The sequence below is a fragment of the Palaemon carinicauda genome, chromosome 44 (genome assembly GCF_036898095.1).
Source record: "Palaemon carinicauda isolate YSFRI2023 chromosome 44, ASM3689809v2, whole genome shotgun sequence".
NCBI classification, from domain to species: Eukaryota; Metazoa; Arthropoda; class Malacostraca; order Decapoda; family Palaemonidae; genus Palaemon; species Palaemon carinicauda.
The window spans coordinates 14,265,649-14,288,148 of record NC_090768.1 but is presented as its reverse complement, the minus strand read 5'-3'; the positions used below and the strand labels follow the sequence as shown (position 1 = coordinate 14,288,148).

General features: G+C 34.2%; 1 long non-coding RNA gene across 1 annotated transcript in view; it reads right to left on the bottom strand.

Annotated features, from left to right (window-relative positions):
• The window catches only part of LOC137634428 (uncharacterized), a 147,815-nt gene that overhangs the window by 49,383 nt on the left and 75,932 nt on the right, over window positions 1-22,500 (bottom strand). Inside the window, exon 2 of the long non-coding RNA XR_011042512.1 lies at window positions 3,482-3,619. This is a non-coding gene — a long non-coding RNA (uncharacterized lncRNA). The remainder of the gene's footprint in view (window positions 1-3,481; window positions 3,620-22,500) is intronic.

Here is a 22,500-nt window from a genome sequence, read left to right as displayed (position 1 = left end):
GGGATCAATCATAAAGATTGACCCTTTTCTTTTTTTGCTATGAATATAACAAATTTTATAGGAGTCAGTAAACCTAGAAGCAACAAGGAGGAATTCTCTCCCTAGAACTTAGCAGAACAGTGTGTGTGTGTGTGAGAGAGAGAGAGAGAGAGAGAGAGAGAGAGAGAGAGAGAGAGAGAGATTCTATTTTTAAGAAAAAGGACAGAGTGCCGAGAGAAAATCTGAGAGTCAAATCATCGATCAAAAGAATTGCCTTCGATTCGATCTTATCAAGTATATATTCAAGAATACAAGAATCTCATATATGAGAGCAAAATTCCAAACAATAATTATCTTAAAATTAATGAAATTTATGTCACCTTACCTGTGTATATAATCTCGAAAAATTCACTAACAAAGAACATAAAATTTACAAGTGGATTTTACAAATAAAATATAATCTCTATATCCTTAGTAAAACGAAATTGGGAGATGCTTCAAATCCAACTTTAGATTACGCTTGATTACTCAAAAAGCCATCCCTCATTAACGTATTTTTATAATAAATGCAGATTGGATCTGCAAATGTAAAATTTTTGTGTCAAAACATCTAAAAAGACGTGACACAACTATATTGAGAGAGAGAGAGAGAGAGAGAGAGAGAGAGAGAGAGAGAGAGAGAGAGAGAGAGAGACTTCCTTAGGTAATCTAAGTGTAGGAGAAAGCACGAACATAACGACGAAGTAACGTGAGACCATTCCCACACGGGTTCGAGTGGAAGCAGTTTGTCACTACACTGTGTCAATATATAAATCAAGTGAACCTTGTTTTCATTTAACCCATTTACTTTGATGTTTAGGATTATGGATTTCGCTTCCTAAAAATTAATTACTTATAAATCGTATTAGTCTACATAATTTTTTCATATAGAACATTATGAAATCACGCGTTACAGTGTAGTATTCCATTTCTAAAGTTAACATTAGGTTGTAATCATAAAGCACAGAATATCACAAAGAAAAACATTTCCTTTCGAAGCCTTTAATTACTTAGTTTTTTCTTTATCAACTTCCGTTTAACTTTATCATTATCATTGTAAACACGAAATGTACACGTTTTACCTTTAAACTAGTCATTACACAAGCTTAGTAATAGGACATATCTGAATTTAGTATAAGTCACGGCCCCGAAAAGTGGAGAAGTACCATAAAGTTTTTTCGAAAAGAGACTAGAGACAAAATATAAATGAATCGTAGTATTATATATGATGTAACATAAATTGCTGAAAAGGCTCATCTATAAGTTTAAACACTATAAAAAGAAAACTCGTGTGAAAAAAAAAAAAAATTAATTGAATCTTTATGGTTTCATGTAATTTCAAACTGAATGATAATTCCCTTAAAACGAAAAACAACCTCATTAAATAAAGATTACATACTTAGCAAATGAATCTTACAATAAGGTGAAATGCCACCAAATCGATGCACTAAAATAAAAATATCAAGGACAGAACATTTGAAAATTTACTTTGAAAGTTATAAAACGACACAACACAAACTACGGAAATTAAGCATTTAGGCTTCATATATCATACACTTATCAGATGTAAGATAATAACCACTGATGATTAACAATTATTTTTACGAAAAACTAATTATATGAAAATCATCTAGATTTATTATGAGAATGAAGCCATTTACCTAATTAATCACCGCTAGAGAGTCATTGGGTCCTTTGGCTGGCCAGACAGTACTACATTGAATGCTTCTCTCTCGTTATGGCTCATTTTTCCTTTGCCTACACATACACAGAATAGTCTGGCCTATTACCAAACAGTTCTTCTTTGTTCAAGGGATTGACCACTGCTATGTAACTGTTCAGTGACTACTTTCCTCTTGGTAAGGGTAGAAGAGACTCTTTAGCTATGGTAAGCAGCTCTTTAAGAAGGACTTTGTTGAATTAAACCCTTATTCTCTAGTCTTGGGCAATGCCATAGCCTCTACTATGGTCTTCCACTGTCTTGGAGTAGAGTTCTCTTGCTTGACGGTACACTCGGCACACTATTCTGTTATTCCTCTTCCTCTTTTTTTTTCTTTTTTTAAGTTTTAATAGTTCTTAAATGAAATATTTACTTTATTTTAGTTACTGTTCTTTATATATTCTATTTCAATTGTTAATTACTGCTCTTGTAGTTTATCTATTTCATTTCCACACTGGGCTATTTTCCCAGTTGGAACCCTTTGGCTTATAATACCATCTTGCTTCTCCAACTAGGGTTGTACTTAACAAGTAAAAATAATAATAATTAAAAATCATCTGCCGTCATGTTCGGTTCCAAAAATGATCGGAGAAATTTTCCAAAATCTAGTGAAAATCCTATGCAATATTGCAATATATTTTTTACTATCTTATGCCTCTAAAATTGGGGGTTATATCTTAAACATGGGACAATCAACACGGGACACATTCTTTTACCCACAACTATCTCTCTCTCTCTCTCTTTCTCTCTCTCTCTCTCTCTCTCTCTCTCTCTCTCTCTCTCTCTCTCTCTCTCTCTCTATATATATATATATATATATATACACACTCCTGTACAGGGTCTATAGAATTAGAGTTTAGAAAACGATTGAAAAAAGCAAATCAGTCAATGGCTATTATAAATAACATTTGGAAATTAAATCGCCTGAAATTACATATAAAAATCAGACTATATATCAGTTTAGTGAGATCGGTGTTACTCTATGGACATAAGTCATGGTATGACAATGAAACAATCTCCAATAGATTTAGTAGATTTGAAAACAAAACCCTCAGAAGGATAATGGGAGTTAAATGGCAGGACATGATTAGAAACGAAACTATAAAAGAAATTACTTAAGTGCCCTATGTGGATGAGATCATGATGAGGGGTAGGTGGAGATGGTTTGGGCATGATCTTCGCACTCCCCAAGAGAGATTAGTTCATTAAACATTCAGCTGGGCACTAGAAGAGTTGAAAGACCCAGGCCTACATGGCTGAGGGATATGAGGCGCAAAGTAGGAGATGATGAATGGAGAAGTATTGAATTAAAAGCTCGAGATAGAGACGACTGGCGAAATCTAACCGAGGTCCTTTGCGTCAATAGGCATTGGAGGAGATCATATTATACACATACGCATTATATAAAGTGTGCGTGTGTTTTGTATGTAAGGTTATTTTGGGGCCTAAAAATTCCTTTACTTGAAATAATAAATTGGCTGCAGGAATATCACCCATCCCGTTACCACCGCAAAATAAAACGGCCTAGAACATTGTAAGTACCTAACTTATAATACATTAAATAAATGTCTTGTAATCATGGTAAGGATAATGGCTATCAGCAGTAATTAACAACAACAACAACAACAACAACAATAATAATAATAATAATAATAATAATAATAATAATAATAAAACGGAATCAGCGCAAATAAATTTCTTTCGATGAAAGATATATTTCAAGAAATCCATATTAGCTCTTACCTTTATCTAGCTCTTGTTGCTCATGCTGGTTCAGTCACATTGGCGCATCTGAACCGGGGATAGGAACCGATATACACTGTGGTTGAACCTCTCATCTCATCTTGCTGGGTCTCCTTACGTTAACCACTCGAACCATGCCTGTATGGTGAAAAAAAACAAGACATTTTAAAGCATAGTCAAGTAGCGCACGTCTCTCTCTCTCTCTCTCTCTCTCTCTCTCTCTCTCTCTCTCTCTCTCAAACTAAAACATCCATACACACTATACATTTACCTATAAGCATAAGTAACACACACGTATGTAATCGAATATACTCATCACAATGTAAAAGCTGTTCGTATACAAACGGACACGAAATTTAACAGATTGACTTCCTGCTCTTATCTTCCCATGTTTGGTCGGGGGAATCTAATAAAACGAGTAACGTATTGATTAAATTGACTCTGGGCTCCAACATGTTGATAAAGAACTGGTGAACTCATCGTGAAAACATCGAGTTTCAATTCACGTTACTTCGAAGCGGAGATCCGTCTCATAGTTTTTTTTTCCGATTCTCTAACTATTAATAAACTTTTGGACATTTTTCCTATCAATTTTTCAGGCGGTGAAATCGTCAACAGATTTCTTGGGATTTTTTTTTTTTTTCATTTCTAACCTTCACATTTCCTCTTCCTTTATTATTATTATTATTATTATCATCATTATTATCTCTATTGTATCTTTTTCTTGCAGTCTAGTCTTAACTCATGAATTCACGTCTAACATTTCAAGTTTCGTCTTAACTCCCTCTATTTCCTTTTTATGTTCTGTGACAACCACTACGAACACTCAAAATTGTCAGAGAAAACTCAATCTGTTAAAAAGACTCAATCTTTAACCATTTGCAAACGACTGCAATCAAAATATGCTTGTTTGTAAACCACTGATATCTCAAAACCCAGCACAGGGCAACTTTATTATATTGACTATTATACAATATATCCCTTATCTCAATGCATTTCAAACTGTTTCAAACTCTTCACACTTAGTAAGGGATGATGATTTGTCTGCAATGATATGTTCTTTGATATATCCTGATAACTACAGACCTTTATTTTTCATATACATGTACACGCACACACACAAAAACGCACATATATACGCTGTATATACTCATATATATATATATATATATATATATATATATATATATATGTATATATATATATATATATATATATATATATATATATATATATATATACAAGTATATATATATTTATATATATATATATATATATATATGCATACATGATTGCATATACGTATGTACATACCCACACATACAGTACCCACACATATACCGTATATACATATATATATATATATATATATGTGTGTGTGTGTGTGTGTATGTATGTATATATATAAATATATATATATATATATATATATGTATGTATGTATATGTATATGTAAATATATATATATATATATATATGTGTGTGTGTGTGTGTGTGTGTGTGTGTATTCATATTACATGCACTAAATAAAAATATATCCCTTTCCACTGGGTAATTAGACTTTCAGATGGCCTTTCGTAAAACAAAAAATTACTTTATTATAACTTGAAAGATAACACATGGACACGAGAGAGAGAGAGAGAGAGAGAGAGAGAGAGAGAGAGAGAGAGAGAGAGAGATTGGAAATTTGATCCAAGGGAAGGGAAAAAAATCACTTGCACTCAATTTAAGTATGGTTTTTAATGAGGTAAAATAGAATTTTGGAAGCTATAGCTGCTTTGACATAGTAAAAATTGTGATTCTTAAAACGTAACCAAAGTCTGAAAAAGTATTTCATTTTAGGACTTCCAAACCTTTTATTACAAGTGGAAGGTATTATATGCTTAAGGCGGATAAAATATCTATTCTATCTTATCAAAGAATAGACGGACATCGTAACACCCTTCTCGAATTCGTATTGCAATTAAAAATGGTTGTATGATACTTCCTCGTTATCTTATTAAACTCTCCTATAAACAAAATTGGCTCGATATTACGTTTTTCTCATTAATATAGAATAAATCTTCGTGCTGATTTCACAGAAGAGACAACTGGTTGAGACTTATAAATGAAATTTTAGTTCTCGTACAAATCCAGTTTTTCACTTATATTCCCAGACGTTGCAGTAGTTCTTTACATTATCTTTAGATTGGGTTTCTTACTGAAAATGGTAGGAGTATTAACTCTTTCCCTTTCAATAGTATAATTAATAATATATTGTATTATTTGTTACACTTTAGTAACACGACCCGGATCATAATTTGAAGGAAGAGAATCAAATAAATTTAACAATAAACAGAAACTGTAATGTTCTTTTACAATGCTCTTTCATATTCATTGAGCTCATCATATATCAGAAAAGACATAACAGTGTTTATCTAAGCTTGATAATTTTATTGGGTGAACTATTTAAACAGGAATCTCCATCAATCATAACATATATATCCCCAAGTTGGTAGACTTCTATCTACCAATAACCATAATTTTTAACAAGATCAAATATAAGATGTTTCGCTCAGTCCATAAAAATACTATATTGTAACTGCTACTTCACATAATTAACAAACCTAAGAAATTTTATCATGTTTATTTAGAGTTTATATACAAGATTTCTCGTGAATTCGATGATGATCACAGTTTTTGTAATAAAACTTCAATTAAGAACTTAATCGCATTCTGAATTAACTACTCATTTATCCGTATTCTGCATATGCGAGGAGGATCATCATCTGCCGTCCATGGACAACAATGAAGAGTAAGTAAACAATGAACTTGTTTAGAAAGAAGTCATGGCCACTAACCTCCTAGATACAATAAATATCATTTGGCTTCCTTTAGTTACCTATCCAGCTCCAAAGATGATTCGTAATATTCTTTAACTAATCTAATACTAGGCAGGCAGTTAATTTTAATAGCCAGACCTTCTCCATCATGAGGCTCAATATTACACAGTATTCTAGAAGTTTTATTCCAGCTGTTACCAAGTTGTGGAATGATCTCCCTAATCGGGTAGTTGAATCAGTAGAACTAAAAGTTCAAAGTTGCAGCAAATGTTTTTATTCTGACCATGAGTCTTTTCATAGTTTACATATGACATATCTGTTTTGACGTTGTTACATTTTCCAGAATGATTTATTGTTAAATTGTTCTCATCATTTATTTATTTCCTTATTTCCTTTCCTCGCTGGGCTATTTTCCCTATTGGAGCCCTTGGACTTATAGCATCTTGATTTTCCAGCTAGGGTTGTAGCTTGGCTAGTAGTAGTAGTAGTAGTAGTAGTAGTAGTAGTAGTAGTAGTAGTAGTAGTAGTAATAATAATAATAATAATAATAATAATAATAATAATAATAATAATACGAGAATCCTAAAATAATAAGTGAAGAACAGAGCAAATAAGGGTTACACCCCCCCCCCTCATGATTTTCATGTTTGTTCCACTGCACTTCATAACCTTCTTGAGTGACATATGGCTATTGTTTGATAGTGAGAATATCATAAATGCAGTTACAACTCTTACAGAGTTTTTCTTGGGGGTACACAGTCAAGTAATTAATTCAAAACCAGTGCTATGATTACGACTTTAAGTTGGGCACAATTCACATAATTCAAGATTGGATAACAACATAGGCTAAGAATAGTTCCTCCTAATCAATTTCTTACACCTTGGGGACACAACTCCAAGAAAAGATAATGACAGACACATGACTCAATATAAAAGGAGGTAAATAGTCATTTTCAAATTTTGGTAGTAGTTAATATGCATTCTAATATTTTAACTCTTGTTTTAACTAGAAAACGTATAATCTAACCTGATGGGTACTAGCACTTGCTGTCCGAAGATTGACTAAAATGACTGCTCCTTATGCAAACAAATATTGCATTGATGCTTTAGTGTTTATCTATAAATTATTTGTAGGAGCAAATAAACTTGTCTTACTTTCCACTAAACGTAGTTGTTTAAAAACGTAAGGTTAACCTAAATGGCTTAACTTGATATTGCAAACATTTTCGAATATACACATGTAATGAGTATCTGGTCAATAAGTACTGGTGAGTGTCCAAAGAGGACTTCAACGATAGTAAACACAACCAATCTCATTGCAATTATGTTATAAGTGTATAAGTGTTTACATTTATAGAAAATGAATTCTTTAAGGGAGCTAAATTCAGGTCTTTTGTAAAATAACTGTACTAAATCAGCATGTTTAATACTTAAAAGAATAAATGGTTCTTGGTAGAAAAAATACAATCTAGAAAGGAAGATCGCGTGAAAGACGCCAGTAAAATGAAAAGAATACAAATCTCGAAAAATAACCTAAATTGAAAATTCAATTTACATAACTTTCAAAAATTTACACAAAAATAGTTTGCTTTTATGGCAGGTAATTATATGAAATACAGGACACTTGCACGAAAAATGACTTCTACAATCTTCACCCATTTAAATCTCATTCCATGGAAATGGGGAATAGCGGAGGAAAAACTTGGATTCCTGGACTTTCCAGTGACGAATATTGATCTATATTCGAGCAACTGTCTCAAATATTATTTCAAAGTGACTGATTAACAATCTTTCAAACTATAACTACATATAGTAAATCCTGCCAATCAATGATAACGAAAGAAATTAACCAGTTATAGAAATAGGAGAAAGAACATAAGCCTAACAACCATGATGTGCAAATTGATCTTTTTAAATAACCCAAAGCTATTCTTTGATTCTCCCCCATATAAGAGAGAGAGAGAGAGAGAGAGAGAGAGAGAGAGAGAGAGAGAGTACAGTCTCACGGTAAATAACTCATTAGGTACGCATACATACACACACATATATTTGTGTGCGTATGTGTGTGCCGGTCAAAATCCAGACATCTGACACGAGGTAAACACGCAATGTGTATTAAGCCTCTAAGTGAAACACTTAATTGAATCTAGTACTTTCGTCTTATCGACATTGCAAGTCTCACAATGTTAATAATACTAATTTTTTAGCTAAAATCAAATTTCTCACTCATCTTTTCGTGGCTTGATACACACACACATATATACAGTATATATATATATATATATATATATGCCTTAACTAGTCCACTGTAGGACAAACGCCTCGGACATGTCCTTCTACTCGCATCTGTTTATGGTCATTCTACGAAAGTCTATACCCGAAATTTTCTTAGTCCAATACATCGTCTTGTCTTCCTTCTCCTGCTTCTTTTCCAATCTCTCGGAAGTCGAAACCCATCCCGTTGTTCGTAATGTCCATTTATTATCTGTCATTCTCATTATATTTCCTCGGCGTCTATGACCTTAGATGTCAGGATGCCTGAAAACTTTAAATCAATCAATTATATTTCCTCCCGTGTCCATTTCTTTTTTACATGTAGTTAGACACTTCACTACTTAATTTTCTCTCGTATCCATGTTGCCCTTTTTCTGTCTCTTATTATTATTACCGTCATTATTCTTTCCATATGTCCTTGCGTTTTAACTAGCTTATGTTCTAAGGCTTTAGTAAGGCTCCAAGTTTCAATTGCGTAAGTTAATATTAGTAAGACCATCTGATTAAATACTTTTCTTTTTAGAGAAAGTTGGATTTTACTTTTCATAATCTCATTTTGTTTACCAAAAGCTCTAAATCCCACGCTTATCCTTCTTTTAATTTCGGTCTGATGTCCTGGCGAAACACACACAACAAACACACACACATATATATACATATATATATATATATATATATATATATATACTGTATATATATACCAGTTACAATACGATATTGCCCGAACACAACAACATTTACATGTTTTTAAAACGATTTACTCGTTCTTTTGGGAACTCAAAACGTTAGTGTTATTTTGACAACCGAAGAAAGCTAATCCTGCAGTAAAATTGAAAATACTGATAAGAAAATAATTTCAGCTGAAACATCTTTATCCATATCGGACTCATACACACACATACACAGATATATATATACATATATTATATATATATATATAATTTATATTCATACATGTATACTATATATACATATATATATATACAAACATATATATACATGTATATATATATACACACATATATATTATTTTTCTATTTACAAAGAATCTCTTATTTCTTTCCACCTGAAAAATCTCCATGACAATCCTCTGCATGTCACCCCATATTTCCCTCGCTCTTCCTTCTCGCCATTTATCATATTTATTTATTCATTTTTGCAAGAAGTCCATTGCAAAGCATTGCACGCGTAAATGGACCGCTGCCAGAAAGGGAGTCAGATCTGCAAAAGCTTAAACAGTACCACGGGTGACTGAAGTCTCTTAAGTATTTTAGGCCGGGAGTGGCCGGCGGGGCGTTATATATAAATATTCACTCGATCCATAAACATGAATCAAAAGATAGAACCCGACTGCTCGTTCGCTGTTGCAGGCACGGCGCCCCTTCCCTCCTACATCTACATCTACCCCCCCCCCCCATCCCCCCCAACCCCCCAACCCCCCAAAAAAAAGAACATACAGCACCTTTCCAAACGCACTTCTTCCCAATTCCTATTTTCCAGGAGATAGCTAAAGAAATTGCGTTTAATGTGACTGCCTAAATTAATATAATGCAAAAGTTTAAACTAGCAGCAAATGTTTTTTATTTTGAACAGTGTTACACAAGTCATTTTATAGTTTACATATCAAATGTCCGTTTTTATGTTGTTAATGTTTTGTAAATATTTTATTTTTTCATTACTTGTTATATCAGTTATTCATTTCCTTATTTCCTTTCCTCACTGAGCTACTTTTCCCTGTTGGAGCCCTTGGTCTTATAGCACCTTGCTTTTCCAACTAGGGTTATAGGTTAGCTAATAATAATAATAATAATAATAATAATAATAATTATAATAATAGATGAAATTTACTCCACATAAAAAAGCATGAAGATGAAATACAAAAAACACGACCATGATTATCATAATCCTCATAATCAACTTCAGCTATTTCAAGATAGTAATCTGTACTCATGACTAACAAGTAAGAAATATTTTGAGAAAACATTCATGGAAAAAGGGGAACGATCTCCCCCTTTTCCCCCCTCCTCATCCGAGTGCCTCAAATCTGAATGCACCAACACCCAACGGAAAGAGTCAAAATTTGTTGCAATTTCCCCGGCACTTGCACGTATTATGCGCTAATGCAATTGGCGGGGGGCAGCTGTTGGGCCATTGTTCATTGAACAAGCAACAGGATTTAATAGTGAATTAAACCCAACATGTTCACAATATCCGACGGAGGTGTCGTCGTCGGCGCTAGCGCTAACAAACGCCTCCTCCCACCCAGTCTTCACTCCCATAACCATCTCTCTCTCTCTCTCTCTCTCTCTCTCTCTCTCTCTCTCTCTCTCTCTCTCCTGCTAAACAAAAATCGGCAAAAACTCTTCCGTTTTCTTTCATGTTCCTCAGTCAGGAGCCTCATGACTGCCTTATATCGATGTTCTTCCTTCGGCTTACGTAACTTATGGAAGGATACTTGCCTCTTCAGAATAGCTGCTAATTCTAGGATAAATGCCTCAGGATGGGGGCTCTTACTTAGGATGAATGCATTAAGAATAGGCGGTAATGCCTTTAGGATAAATGTCTTATGGATAGTTGCATATGGATGGCCACCTAAGGATAGGTGTCTAAAGACTGTCTCCCTCAGGAGAATTGCTTTGGAATTGTTGTCATATATATGGTTGCCTAAGGATGGCTAGTCCAAGAATAGCATCTCCATAGTTGAATTACGACGTATGCCAAAGATGGTCTCCATATGCAACAGTGACTATAGATAGTTAGTTGCCCATAGGAATGGGATAAACAACAGGATCAGGATGATCGCTGGAAATTGGAATTAGCAGGAATTGTCAAAAAAAATTTAATTTTACAGGTATCAGATTCTAGGATCGAGAAGATTATGTCTGCAAATGGATAAATCTTTACACTTCATGAAACATTTTTTATCTAATGATATATTTGTGACTTTCTACTGTTTATATTACAAACCCCAAAAGAAAAACAAAGTTTCCGAATACAAAGCAGCTTGTGACGAAAGAACTTTGCAGTTAACGGAAAGAAGAATATGAGAGAGAGAGAGAGAGAGAGAGAGAGAGAGAGAGAGAGAGAGACCTTTGGTTTGCTCAGTGCCGGTGAGGACTATGTTCTTGTCGCTTGAGGATGGAAAGGAGAGATCGCGAAAGGGAACCAGAAAGATTTGCATAAAATCGATAGAAGATTGCGTATCTACGACCAGCTTCCTCTCTCTTTCTTTCTCTCTCTATTTCTTCCATTCTTCTGATTCAGAATAGTTCATGGATTAATCGAGAAAGAGAGAGAGAGAGAGAGAGAGAGAGAGAGAGAGAGAGAGAGTTTAGTTCCATACACGAGGTACAGTACAAATAAACAACGATGACAAGTTCAATAAACAACCCGACATCACCGTTGATCAAAACTAACTTTATTCGTTAAAAAATGTTAGACGGAGATGAATATACAGTAAAAATAGGTATACGAATAACCATATACAATCATTCATAAATTCACCTTTGTAATCTCTCTCTCTCTCTCTCTCTCTCTCTCTCTCTCTCTCTCTCTCTCTCCCAGTTCGCTACAACAGGTGAAGAGGACAATGAAAAATCATATTTATGGAAAGGAACAACAGGCAACGTGAACAACCGTTTTCTATTTAAGGTAGCGTCCAAAAGAAAGTGGGAATGGATGAACCAAAACAAACGCTTATGTTGGCCATTTACTTGTTCTTGGAGGACATACTTTGTACTTTCGTGGTGTTATATGGCTGCCCCTAGAATCTAAACATCGTAACCGAAAAATAGGGGAACAAAAACAAAACAAAAACCTCTTGGAACATCGTTCGTTTTTCGGTCATATGAGCAGAGCATCCTTTTTTTGGTGTTATCATTCCCCATGGCATCCATTCATCGCCGTACGATCAAACGTGATTCGGATCAGGGTGGTTTGGGTGCTCTACTTGATAATTATCGCGATATGCATGCCATCCTGTTTCATAATATTCATAATATTCCCTCCCTAAACGTTTCCACCATCCCCTGATTTTAGACAGCAGCAGAAAGAGTCATTTTTGTCCATTTCCAGAGTGCCACCGAGAGCCCACCTGTCGAGGGGGGCGTCGGGGGGCCAGCTCGGGAGGACAGGGTTCCAGGCGGGAGGAAGGTAGCTGGCATCCAAGCAGTCACTGAGCATGTGTGGCACTCGGTGGGCGGAGAAGGACTCATTCGGCAACAGACTTCCACTGCGTCAGTACTTCCACTGACCTGGTCCAATCGAGGTCGAGAGCGAGTTCCTCTGGGAATGTTGTGTATGTGTGGAATGACCAAATTCCCCTGAGAGTCACTAAAGGCTTTGCAAGTACAGTAAATCTGTCAGGCTCGGTCACTCAAATAGCTCCGGAGGGATAAAGAAAACAAAAGGGGTCAGTCTCCCTGTGCAAGCTTATCCAAGGGTTGGTGCGGGATAGGTCACGGCCAACGGCGGTATTTCTAATCGTAAACAAAGGTTACGTTTTGTGTTTATGTACGTATATGTTTATCCGTTTGTTGGTTTGTAGTTTATTTGTTTTCTTATTTTTTTTTTTTTGCTTTATTCGTCGGTGGGCGTTCCATTCAAAAAAAAATTTATCTTTGGTTTAAGGGATCTATATGCATCTTGATTCATTTATAATAATAATAATAATAATAATAATAATAATAATAATAATAATAATAATAATAATAATGAAATAAAACCAACTAAATTACAGTTACCAAAATGTTCACAGGGCACAAAGATTCAAACCACAGATTGATTATTAACGTCGTAATAGATCGTAATATATTCACTAGATCTCACTGGAAAAAAAAAATATTAAACACAAACAAATTCATCACCAGAAAGACTGGTGATGAATAAAAGATATCCCACAATCTACAGCTATTGTAATTGACAAAAAGAAAAAAAAGCTCAAAAAATGTATTTAAAGTAATGAAATTAATCAAAACTTGATAAGTTTATAAGCTAAAAAAAAAAAAAAACAATATAACAAAAATAAACAGTAAAATTAGGAGCAATTATAATCCTTACAAAAAATATAATAGAAAATTTAAATAACCAGATGATATCAATCATGATTGGCATTTGTTTATTTTACAAATATAAGAAAATAATGTTTACACGCACTTTATATGCATGCACGCAATCATGTGCAAAATGTCTGTCGTTAAGTGACAAGGAAAGGATTTAACTTATGAATATTAACAAATAACGGAGAAATAATTTTACCCATGTTGATAATATTAACCAATGCAGAAATATTTTCTTAGGCTATTAACATTAATCAATAGATTTTTTTTTTTACTGGAGATTCTCATTTAAAAACAAAACAATTTCTTACATATGTTATTTATATTAAAAATAACGAGAAAATGTTACCCCCAAATTATTGGATGAATAAATAATAATCTATTCTTTTAATCACGTTATTCGTGCTAAAAAAATATGGGCAGTATTTTTTAATAACCTTATTCAGATACTAAAAAAATTGAGAAATTCAATCGCTCAATCTGTTAATATAAACAAACAAGGCAGTCATCTAACTATTTGTTATCAATATTACCTACATAATTTATCACTATTCATAAATAACAGGAAATTCTTCTACTCAAGTTATCAAGAGAAATCTCTTCTAATCATGACAAAATTCAACAAATAATAGAGCTTATTTCTCAATTGGCGATAATAAATAAACAGTATCACGTAATGCATAATCTCCCAAACTAACGAGAAAAAAAAAATGGTCTGATAAATCGTCAATGCTGATGTACGAGTCAGTCATCTTTTTAAAAATATCCATATAAATTCTAATAACTTATCAATGGCTGCAAGTGTTATAGCTCTAGATAGCTAACATCATAAATAGCCATGTTCATAATTTGCGTCGTCGAGAGAGAGAGAGAGAGAGAGAGAGAGAGAGAGAGAGAGAGAGAGAGAGAGAGAGAGAGAGAGAGAGAGCGCTAACATAATACAAGAGCATTATAATTTCACCTTTTATTACTACAAATTAGTTCAGGAGAAAACTGAGCCGTAGCTCTACTGCAGAAACTCATTACAGCTGTCCCTAAGGATTCGAGAGGTGGGACTGAAGACGGACAGCCTGGATCTACAACTATTCTACAAAGGATTTTAATTCTGTTCAGTGGTACACGTCAAAAGGCGTGGTTTTATTAATGACATGAAAAAGGAAAATTATCTTATTCCAAAATTTCTAAAAGAAAAACAAAGGTTATTGTTTACAACTGTGTTTCTTAAATTTCAAAAGTATCTTCCTCTCTCATGTATAAAATTAGGAATATTTTTTCAAAGGATTCAAAGTTAAATTTTCTGTATGGTAAAAAGTTGATTACGTAAAATTGGAACAGATACAATATATTAAGCAAAAATATGCTAACACTTGCAATTAAGTTGAAATAAATTGGGGAAAACGGTTTATCAATCTGCATAATAGCTCATAAATATCTTTATTGATTGTCATAAAAACTAGGCAAAACCTCTGGCAGTAAAATGATCGAAACATACCGATTAATAACGTCCCTATACAAAAAAAAGAAATATATATATATATATATATATATATATATATATATATATATATATATATACACACACACACATACACACATACATACAAAAAACTACCAATCAACATATCCAAAATAATTACACGTAAATAACCTATCACCTTACATCACACTTAAAAACTAACTATCGGTCATAAACAGACACACACTAATAAATGGATATATGCAATAACTGGTATAAAAATGTCACCAGTTACCATACTGTAAGGTAACTCCACGTCAGAAATTCTCATAAACACAAACCTCATAATTGCCATAGAAATGCCATCTGAAATCAAGGGCTAGATATCGTATCTCGTGCTAACGTGACAAGCGGCAGATGTAATGATAGCAGACACGCATCTCAATATAATAATGATCAGTTATATCTCAAACGCACTGTTTTATTGTCTACAATTAGGTTTACCACTCTAGTCCCCAAGGATGTAAGTGTAATTATAAAGAATTACGTCCACGAAAAAGAATATTCTTACACACACACACACACACACATATATATATATGTATATATATATATATATATATATATATATATATATATATTAGTGTACCCGACCCGTCCAAATGACAGCTAAATATTTATATAGATATGCACATACTATTCGCAAGTGCATTCCCACTCTCCCCTGGGCATTACTCCCTCTATCCCACATACCGGAAGGACGGCGAGAGTTGAGCGTGACCGGAAAAATAAATATTCATATTTGTGTATATATATATATATATATATATATATATATATATATAATATATATATATATATATATATATATATATTTATATATCCAGACAATTTACTCTTCATCATGTAGAGGATATATACTGTACATGCCTGAATAAAAATTATAAACCAAAAACTTGACTGAAGAACATTAAAATTGCCAGCAAATCTTTTAATATTCTGAATCTATTATTCATAACATAACTTTTTTTTAAACTGGCAAATCAGGATTCTGATATCTGTTTTAATAATACAAGCATAACTTCATGTCATTACAAACTGAAATACGCACCAGGAGTCACCGAGATGTAATCCTTGAATGAAAGACAAACACTAATTTCCCTTCTGCAAAAGTACTGTGCATAGATGCAATGGAAAGAAATCCACTGTAAACATTCCCGAAAGGACGTTGAATTAAAGGAGAATTCTGAGGAAACTTTCATTAAAAAAAGTGCGAAAGTTTACGGAATTACAAGGTCGTCTCCAATCAAGAAGGCTTTTTGCAAACCCTTTCAGTCATTGCCTGTGATCTTCGCTCACTGGAGAAGCACAATCGATGGAGTTTGTGTTACCTATTTCATTCCTTTCATAAAAACGTCTTTGCTGACAAACTTTTTTATTTACTGATTAAATCAATAGACGTCAGAAACTCAAAATTTTACTGCCGATCCCACCAAGTTCTAGGTGCTAAAGTATGAAGTCCACAGCATTTCGATTGATTCTTAGCGCTCTCTCTCTCTCTCTCTCTCTCTCTCTCTCTCTCTCTCTCTCTCTCTCTCTCTCTCTCATATATATGTATGTATGTATATATATATATGTATATATATATATATATATATACATATATATATATATATATATATACCCTTCTCTTAAACCACACATGCACACAAAAAGTAATTTCCACATTCAATCTCTGTAACATCCTTACGTTACTTTACTTATACCGGAAAACATTTGAAAAGGTAATAGTGGCACGGAACTTCATTCATTGTCATTAAGATAACAAATGTCATTACAACGATCTTTTACATAACATTTGAAAGGTTGTTTCGTTCTCTTTCATTCTTCCCTTGGGGGACTTTAGATTATAAAGCTTAAATTGAGTAAGCAGAACACGTTTTAATAATCCTTGTCTCAAATATATGGTCATATATGACACTACGTTCATCCGAGGGAATGTATGAAACTTGGTTATTCATTGATACTTTTGATAAAATCTTGTTTATTCATGAGTAATCCATGTACGAGATTATATGAAACTGCTGGACAGCTCATGCAAGTATATGACTAAGGTGTTGCTCACTATCAGATAAATATATAATCAGCCTTAAATAAGTCTCGGTTTGTAAGCGTAGAGTTGGAAAAACAAAGGGTATGGCATTGTTTTGTAACGCTATTGTGTGTCTTGATCCTTAAGTAATATAAACGAGTCCGCTTTGTTAGAACTCATTGAGAAGAATAAATGCAACGTCGCGGTAACTATTGGTAATATGAAGAAAATTAGCCCAATTTTCGGATTAACTCAACTGATTACTTTCGGTTTAGAAAATCAAATGAGATAAATGAGTTACTATTAATTAACGAATATTAATCACATATTAATTAATTAGGATAAATTAACTGTAACTAATACAACTAGTCCCAAAAAAACTAAAGAAATGGTTCACTTGCATAAATAAGACACCTGAAATCCTCTGTGCCACTAAATTAAATAACCAAAATAATAAATCAAAGAAATGAGCTATATAAATAAGGTCAATGCCGAACAGCATATGAAGGAAATACCAAATCAGTTATTACACATAATTATTGAGATATATGAGTAATTGATAAGATTATTATCAACTTATAATGTTACACTAAAGCACAAATGACGATCTCAAATTGTAATAGACGATTACCATGATGACAAAGTCAAAAGTAATTTAAAGTTCAGGTATATATTTTTAAAGTATTTCTTTAAATTAGACTAGGTTAAATACTTCTTTAATAGTTTGAAATTCTGCGAAAACCACCTTTCAAGATTTTAATTAATACGTTCGAAAAAAAGTTTAAGGTATACCAGTTTTTATGTAGAAAACAGTAGGTCCAAATGAAGGAAGCGCAAAAGACGTACAATCCTTTATTGTTTCCAAACGCAAATAAATTTGATTAGCATTGGCTTAACAATATTTACATTAACATTTTATGATCAGGGACGATGACGTGTTCATGACCATTCTCAGAAATCAAATGAGCGAGTCTTGTGTCCCCTTCGTTAACCAGATTGGTAACTACAACATGGGTCAAAGGAATATCATTCCTCCGAGTTCTATCTTATCAATCACCTTTGCTTCATATAGGTGAATCAGTAATCATAAGTAAATAATATTATTACGAACAAAACAATATTAACATAATTAAAATTTTTACCTTTGACGACACTCAGAATATTTTCACTCGTTATGTATTCGGCTATGTTATCACTCGGCATCACCCCCCTTTCATTTTTTTCCATAAAAAAAATAAAAAAAAAATAAAGGGAATAACAGTTGATAGAATCATTACAGCTTCCATAGGTTCCGATTAGCTGGCTGCTGTAACATTCACGTTTGTCACGAGGTTTGCGGGCAGCGGCACTATAATAGTATTATTTTTACTACCATACTACAATGAATTATTACTACATTACTACAACTCCCTTGGGCAGACGGTAGGTTATTACGCTGACTAAATACGGTTGTACCAGTTAATGACATAATGATAATTACCCTAATTGCATTCATCAATGAAATGGATATAATGACATATTAGTTTTTCCACTAGAATGCTGTCAATTATGGATAATTATCTACTTATACCTGTTAATAAATATCAATTATGCGGCGTTTGAGTTTTATAATTATACCTAAGCACCATTTTGAGTTTTCTAATTAAGGGAATTAATAAGTTCATATTTATTGTAATTTCACCCAATAATTCCCGCAAACACGGACAGCATGCCTTATTAGCATAACTTTCTCTAAATGCTTTTTCCAATGCATTTATGATTTTCTTGAAATTTTGGATCCCACGATTTTTTCATAAAGTTTTGGACTTTCCAGAATAGCCTCTCTCTCTCTCTCTCTCTCTCTCTCTCTCTCTCTCTCTCTCTCTCCTCTCTCTCTCTCTCTCTCTCTCTCTCTCTCTCTCTCTCTCTCTCCTAATCGAAGTTAAAAGATTTCCAAATGCCAAAATACATTTGCCTTTACACATATATACACAACGTGTGTAGTTTAATTACCATTGCTCATATTTCAATTTTTCTTTTGCTTTCGGTCTTTTGACCCTGAATAGCCATAGAAATATCGAAAAAAAGGACTTGAAAATCATCAAATCAATATAATCACGATGAGGCACAAAAGTTATGGAACAGCAACCCCACCCCATCAACACCTCGACAAAAAATCTCCGGCACAGCAAAAGAACAGAGTGGATCGGTCGATTTTCTTTGCATCTGCCTTTAGTTTAATCATAACTGATTTTCAATCGAATAGTATGGACAAATTCAAATTTTGCCGTAAAGGTCAATAAATATGAAATATTGTGTTATTATCTTCTTATTCATTATCCTTATCACTTCTATAAGACAGGCTCATAAAAATGCCAGTTTGCGAAAAGAGGCTTCGTAAGGAGAATTGGAAATACATTTGTTTTAAAGTACCGAATGAAGAAACTAATGAGTAAAAGGTTGGCCGATTCTACAATATTTAATTCAATGTCGGTAATATGCCCCATAAAGTCATTATGATTATTTTGACTCATGTAGTTCTATATATGAGATTTTTCTCCTTAGTCGAGATGATGATTGAGGGTGCTGACCTTCTCGTTATAAGCAAGACTTCTTGGGATGAGGTGACTAACCCTGTGCCCAACTACAGCATACCTAACTTGCTGCCTTAGACAACTATGGTACAATGGGTCTCGGCTGACGGAGACACCCATCCTCAAGTTCTCTTCCAGTAGTCGCACCCCTGTCACTTCGCTTTGAAGGCGCGCACACTTACAATCACAAGTACAATGCAAGCTAGGTGACCGAAGGAAGGTTCCTTAAAGTGCATTACATAAGGTAGGTTTATTGAAAGAAAGTAGTTTGTAGTAATAATGAAATACAAAAGTAAGTTATTCTCGGGTTATATTTGATTAAAATTTAAGGCGAAGCGTCGACCTAATCATTTGCAGTCATTATCAAAGGGATAGGAGTCAAATTTAATATTCAGTTTAAAATCTATAACCAAAAAAGTTTAAGTGATTCTCTTCATATGAATGACCTAAAATATGCATTTGGCTGTAATTATTCAGATCATTTTCTTGTGGTTTGCAATACTCCGTTTACTCGTAACCCCCTTTTTTGATATTAAATCAATTAATTCGTAAATAAAAAGTAAATTGAACTTGAAAATTTACCCAAGTAAATTTTTATCTAGATCAAGATTACCGTAGAATATTAAAAGACTTGTACACATCCCCCTATTTTCACCATATGTGTATCCATATTTCACTTTGTTGTACTTAACACTCTCTCTCTCTCTCTCTCTCTCTCTCTCTCTCTCTCTCTCTCTCTCTCTCTCTCTCTCTCTCTCTCTCTCTCTCTCTCTCAGGGTCTTTCTATAATTTTCCATCCTCTAATTACAAAACAAAACAATAAGAAAAAATACCTCTCCATAGTTATGGCTACCATTAAGCTTAGGAGCAACCACAACCTTAGGACCCCGAACAAGGAGGATCAGCAAGATTTTTTTTTTAGGACTACAATATTTTCCTTTTCATATTGCCGTTCTAAGGAACAATAAAGCAGATGGTATTTTTCATTGGGACAATGATGAAAAACTGCAGAAACTAGTGAAAGACTTTACAAATGCAAATTTCAGCAATTTACTGTATTTCTGATAGAGATAAAATATCAGTGTAATTCATTTCTCAGAAAAAGAAGATCGAACTCCATACACTTCACAACTGATTGATTGATTATTGCGATTTTTCTGGCATCAACATCTTACAGTTCATAAATCTACGCCGAACGTAAAACGAATGAATGATGAATGTCTCCGATGGAGATTCTGAGATAAGTGGTCAATGTCTAAATAATGGATTAACAGGTTCACTTGATGAATGGTGATAATGTACACAGCTAAAACAATAACAGCAGTATCAAGGGCCATAAATAAATAACTGTATATATAACGATGTGATATAATGGGGAAATAAAGTGGCTTACAATGGCATCCTTCAATTATTTTTCATTTCAATTTTCCTGCCTGACTAATATCAATTATAACGTTAAAGCTGTTATAATAAAATAAAAAAAACTAAACCTTAGGTGATACAATCTACCCAGTGTGCAGGAGACGGGAATATTACTAAGGAATTATCTTTTATAAGATCAGAATATCAGGACATATCAGGAGAGAGAGAGAGAGAGAGAGAGAGAGAGAGAGAGAGAGAGAGAGAGAGAGAGAGAGAGAGAGAGAGAGAGAGAGAGAGATAAAGCAGGAACCTTGGAGAAGTCCGTGTGTCTCTGTCTCATAAATCAGAGGAGGGAGGAAGGAGGAAGAGGGGATTGGAAGGAAGAAGAAGGGGGAAGGAGGGAGAGGGGGAAGAGGGAAGGGGAGGGGGCGGGGGATGAAGAGGCTACGACACGAAGGAACGACGGGAGCGCGCGCGCGAGCGTCGTCGCGATGAATAACAGACTGCGACGGGTGATAACGGACGACCCTCATAGATTACCTACCTCCAAATACTCCACTCCAGTTTTTACGCGCGTGAAATATTTCTCTCCGGGACTCTGAGACCCTCCCAGACATCCACGCCCGGTGACATTTCATTTACCGTGTCGATCAACATTGAGATGGGAGAAAGGGAAAGGGGGGAGGGTAGGTGTTGATCCCCCTCCTTCCCCTTCCCCATCTAAACAACCCCCCGCCCCCAAGCAAAGGATGCAAGGTCTCCTCTTCTACTTCGTCGTATTAACCAAGGCTCCTCTACGTAATCAAGGTTGTGCGCTCCCTAATTGGTGTCTTGAACCTTTTTCGTATTCTGACGTTTAAAAAAAAATCAAGACAACAAAACTAGTATAAAACTAGAGGGGCACTCATTAGAGCGCAGACCTCCACCGCGGCAGCTTATTTCTAGAACTTTTGCTCAACCTTGACCTTGACATGTATTGATTGGTGTGGATTTTCATACATTCAAATATGAACCAAGTTTGAAGTCTCTGTGACAACGATGTCCAATGATTACGTGATATGGACGTTTTACTCGTCCGTGATCTTGACCTTTTGCTTTCAAAATTTAATCATTTCCAGCTCTTTCCATAACAGTTCAATATCCCTGCAAGTTTCATTACTTTACGATTAAAATTGTGGCCGTATGGTTGATGGCCGGAATTTGACATTTTGCTTCACCTTGACCATAGACTCGACCTTCACCTTCGACCTTAACATGTATTAATTGGCGAAGATTTTCATACACTCAAATATGAACCAAGTTTGAAGTCTCTGTAACAACAATGTCCAAACTTATGGCTAATTACGTGAATTGGACATTTTGCTTGACCGTGACCTTCTGAAT